This window comes from Anguilla rostrata, unplaced genomic scaffold (genome assembly GCF_018555375.3).
Source record: "Anguilla rostrata isolate EN2019 unplaced genomic scaffold, ASM1855537v3 scaf0772, whole genome shotgun sequence".
NCBI classification, from domain to species: domain Eukaryota; kingdom Metazoa; phylum Chordata; class Actinopteri; order Anguilliformes; family Anguillidae; genus Anguilla; species Anguilla rostrata.
The window spans coordinates 1-5182 of NW_026986201.1; the positions used below are offsets into that span (position 1 = coordinate 1).

General features: G+C 43.5%; 1 long non-coding RNA gene across 1 annotated transcript; it reads right to left on the reverse strand.

The window, feature by feature from the left end:
* Window positions 1–5045, reverse strand: LOC135246709 (uncharacterized). Its single transcript, XR_010327867.1, has 4 exons — window positions 4912–5045; window positions 4031–4147; window positions 256–366; window positions 1–38 (listed from the first exon to the last, which is right to left on the reverse strand). It is a non-coding gene; the product is annotated as an uncharacterized LOC135246709 (long non-coding RNA).
* Window positions 5046–5182: the final 137 nt, after the last annotated feature.

Here is a 5182-nt window from a genome sequence, read left to right on the forward strand (position 1 = left end):
ATAGGACTCCCCATTGTCCTTGTAACAGTCATCCGGCCCTGGGGAGACAGATATGTGGGCGTCGTCAGAGTCTCGTGAGAGCCCAGGTTCTGATGGAACTATGTCGGTGTACTAGAACTCAATTGCATTCAATTAGCAGTATGATTGTTGCACCAGAATATTCAGTTAAGAACATTCTATTAAAGTATTTGTGGTCTTACACCTTCATAGGTTAAAGGGTTTTATACAATAAAATAAAAAATATAAAATATTTACCAACATGACAGAACTTTCCGCTGAAGGTGTCTGGACAGGCACACTTAAATTTATTCTCGTCTGGGATGCATGACCCCCCGTTTTTACAGGGGCTGGGCTTGCACACCGACACTACATTAACAAAACACACAACATTTTCAGTGTAAAAAAAACACACAACACAGACAGTGTAAAAAACACAATACACATAGCGCTTGCAGGGTTAAAAACACATAATATTCCAGCGCAGTTTGGAAGAACACACATTTTAATGATGTTTAAAACGTAACACATCAACAGGGGGGTTGGAACCTATCCCAGCATGCATCCAGCAAGAGACAGGATTACATCCTGGACAGGTTGCCAATATATCGCAGGGCACACACACACACCATTCTCTCCCACACTCATACCTATGGAAAATTCAGACTCCCCATTAAAAAAAGACTTATTTAATCTTGGGTCACCAGGTGAGTTCAATCTGTGGCCAATCTGTGGCCTTAATGGATCAAATATCTATCAGGTAGAAAAGAAAACCAGCAGCACTACTGGCTTTGCGGGGCATGTTTGGGCGTCCCTGCCCTAAGGCACTGGGGTAGGAGCAGTGTGGTGGACAGTGCACCCCTGGCTGGAGGGTTTAGCAGGAGGAGTGGGACATGGGGGTGTGGCACAGGTAGAATGGGCCTCTGTGCTGACTGAAGCGGGGACGCACGCTGTCATTACATTACATTACATTACAGGCATTCGGCAGACGCTCTTATCCAGAGCGACGTACAACAAAGTGTATAACCATAACCAGGAACAAGTATGACGAAACCCCTAGAGCAGACATGGGCAAACTACGGCCCGCGGGCCACGTACGGCCCGTTAGGCTTTTTAATCCGGCCCGCCGAACTTGTCCAAATTATAGTAAAAACCTTCTTTTTTCCCCTTTCCCTGCAATGCCCACCTTTCCCCAATAGATGGCGCACTCGAAACACATTGACCGTTGTTGGAGTGGCGCGTATTTCTCTTTATTTCACTTTAATTTTCACTTCGTTTCACGTCACCATTAAGCCCTTCTGTAAAAATGAGCGGACCAAAGAGAAGGAAAGTGGACAGCGAATGCCGAGTGTTTAATAAGGAGTGGACAACAAAATACTTCTTCACTGAAGTCCGATCAAAGGCTGTATGTCTGATATGCCAAGAAGCTGTTGCGGTTTTCAAAGAGTACAATATCAGCCGTCACTTTGCCACGAAACATGCAAACTATGCTAGCAAGCAGTCAACACAAGAACGGGCGGCTACTGCTCAGAGGTTGGCAGCTAATTTACAGAATCAACAGAACTTTTTTCACCGACAAACTGCAATTCAAGAGTCAAGTACCAAGGCAAGTTATTTGCTGGCATTCAAATTAGCAATGGCTAGCAAGCCTTTCTCCGAAGGCGAGTTTTTGAAAGAGTGCATGGTAGAGACAGCAGGTCTCTTGTGTCCGGAGAGCAAAGCCAAGTTTGAAAAAATTAGTTTAGCACGCAGGACAGTGACTCGTCGCGTGGAACTGATTGACGAAGATATAGTCAGCGAGTTAAACAAAAAGGCGGAGTCCTTTAAGTTATATTCACTAGCACTGGATGAAAGTAACGACATAAAAGACACTGCTCAGCTCCTAATTTTTATCCGAGGGATTAACGACAGTTTTGAGATAACGGAAGAGCTTTTGAGCATGGAATCACTGAAAGGGAAAACGCGAGGAGAGGATTATATGAACAGGTGTCTGCTGTCATCGAGAGAATGAAGCTACCTTGGAGTAAACTTGCCAATGTCACCACGGATGGATCGCCAAATTTAACTGGAAAAAACATCGGGCTGCTGAAAAGAATCCAGGATAAAGTGAAAGAAGAAAACCCTGACCAGAATGTTATTTTACTTCACTGCATCATTCATCAGGAGTCTCTGTGTAAGTCTGTATTGCAGCTTAATCACGTCGTGGATCCAGTTGTAAAACTTGTTAACTTCATACGAGCAAAGGGACTTAATCATCGTCAGTTCATTACGTTTCTGGAAGAAACTAATGCGGATCACCAGGACCTTCTTTACCACTCTCGCGTTCGCTGGTTAAGTTTGGGGAAAGTGTTTCAACGAGTCTGGGAGCTCAAAGACGAGATTCGCTCATTTTTTAATTTAATGGGGAAATCCGAAGAATTTCCCGAGCTGAGCGACACAAACTGGCTTTGTGACTTTGCGTTTGCTGTGGACATATTTTCACACATGAATGAGCTGAGCGTGAAGCTACAGGGTAAAGATCAGTTTGCGCACGACATGTACACAAATGTGAGAGCCTTCAAATCCAAGCTGGTTTTATTCTCCAGGCAAATGTCAAACAAATCTTTCGCACATTTCCCCACACTAGCCGTGCAGAAAGAGGCCGCCCGAAATGCGAAGAAATACTGCAAATCGCTGGACGATCTGCACAGAGAATTTTGCCGTCGGTTCTGTGATTTTGAAAAATTGACAAGTCACTTCAACTGGTGTCCTGTCCCCTGTCACAAGACCCCGAATTAGCACCGCAGGAGCTGCAATTAGAACTGATCGATCTTCAGTCTGACTCCGTCTCAAAGGAGAAGTTCAAGTCTCTTAAACTGAATGACTTTTACGCTTCACTTAACGAGACCGCGTTTCCAAACCTCCGGAGGACGGCGCAGAAGATGCTGGTGTTGTTTGGCTCGACTTACGTGTGTGAACAGACGTTTAGCGTCATGAAAATCAACAAAGCCCATCACAGATCCAAGTTAACTGACCAACACCTCAGATCTGTCCTGAGAATTGCCACAACAAAACTAACTCCAGACTTTGATGCACTGGCAAAAAAGGGAGACCAACAACACTGTTCCCACTGAAATGGTGAGTTTTTCTTCTGTGTTTTGAAAAAATGCATTTGGAAAGTTTGGAAGTGCGTCTTTTAATTAAGAGCAATGCGTATTTACGCACAGCACCGGTACAGTAGCTCAATTAACACGCCGCACATCGCTCTTAATTTAAATTTTCAGCTACAGGTAGGATATTTAATACAGCCCATGTCTGTGTGCTTGGCAACAATACACGTGTACTGTTTGCGCATGAAGGCGAGGTCTTCCGTAGCGAGTTTGTAGAGCGCGCGGTCAAGACAATCCATTTATGATTTTGCGGAGTTTAACACAAGTAGATATTATTGAGCTTGAGTATTTCGTTGTGTAATAATATGTTTTGAATGTTGAAAGTGATTCCATTTTTCAATAAATGTTGATTTCTTTAACTTTGCACCTTAAATTGAAACTTATTAAAAACAGACGCAATCTTGATAAATCACAGTGCGTGTGTTATTTGAATCTATTTACATTTCCTCATCCCAGTATCTGCGAAATAGTATGTAAATGTCATATCTTGCATATTCCTTGAGACAAATTTATTAATTGATAAGGGCTATTTTTCACATTTGAAAGACAGTTAATAAATTGGGTTGTAGTGTTCTTACTGTGCTATGAGGTTTGCACACACTACATTTAATGCTTTAGTATATCCGGCCCAAACACTCCCTCCAAATGCACCTGGCCCGGCCCCTCTGTCAAATTTGAAAACCCATTGTGGCCCGCGAGTCAAAAAGTTTGCCCACCCCTGCCCTAGAGAGAAGTACCGTTCCAAGAGCAGGGAACAACCGCATAGTTCAACTTGGACCCTGAAGGTTAAACTGATTAACACCAACACAAACGAGAACGGCAACAACGCAATTTATGGAAAAAATACAAGCAGTAGTTAAGACAGTTAATGCACCTGTCCTCACCTGTTCTGCAGTTCGGCAGCTGGAACGGATCCTTGCACTTGCACTCGTAGTACGGAGGCTTTGACGTCAGGACGCACAGACCGTGTCCACATCTGTTTTTCTTACAAATCTTCTCCGCTGAAAAAACAAACGAACACCGGGTCATCCATCCGTCCATCCATCCATCCATCCGTTATCTATACCCGCTTATCCTGAGCAGGGTCGCAGGGGGGTTCTGGAGCCTATCCCAGCGTGCATTGGGCGAAAGGCACCCTGGACAGGCCGCCAATTTGTCGCAGGGCACAACGCTGGGTCATGCCTTTTTAAAAATTATTTTACCTGTCCCGTTATTTTGTTGATATATATAGTGAGCTCCATAACATTTGGGACAAAGCCATATTTTATTCTTGGCTTCGGCTCTCTACTTTTTTTTTTTTTTCTTCTTCGCATTTCTCAGCCTTGTAATGGCTTCTTTGACTGTCATTGGTACAGCTCTGGTCCTCATGTTGACAAACGCCAATAACAGCAATCGAAAGCCTAGAATCAAGGCTAGATACCGAAAGCTCTCTTATACCTGCAGTAAGGAAGCAATCAAACACACCTGATTAATCAGAAACACCTGTGACTCCATTTGTCCCAAATGTCATGGTGACCTGAAATGGACTATGTATAAAAAGTGCAGTAATTTATACATGGTGAAATCAAAATGTATAAAAATATCCTTTAATAAAAGGCTGAGCACTTTAACCACATGCTACTTGTTTAATTACAGATCTAAAATAGGGGATTACAGAGCCAAATCAAGAAAGAAAAAAAAAAAACTTTTTCTCAAACATTATGGAGATATATATTTAATTTAATTTAATTTAATTTTTACTCCATCACATCCATCCAAAGCTTACCTCTCTGACACTTCTTTCCCTTGAAGGGTTTGGGACAGTCACATTTAAACTTGCCGTTCTTCGCCTCACACACGCCGTTGTTGAGGCAGGGGTTTGGGTCGCACTTGTCTTGGGAAGAATTAGAACCAGAGAAGAGCAAGAGGAGAGAGGTCAGGCACGTCGACTGGTGTGGGCGGGGGTGGGGGTGGGGGGGTGGGGTGGGGGGGTTCTTTACGATGAACTTCAATGTATTTTACCGCACAGCACAACTGTTTACGCTACAGTGTCCCAC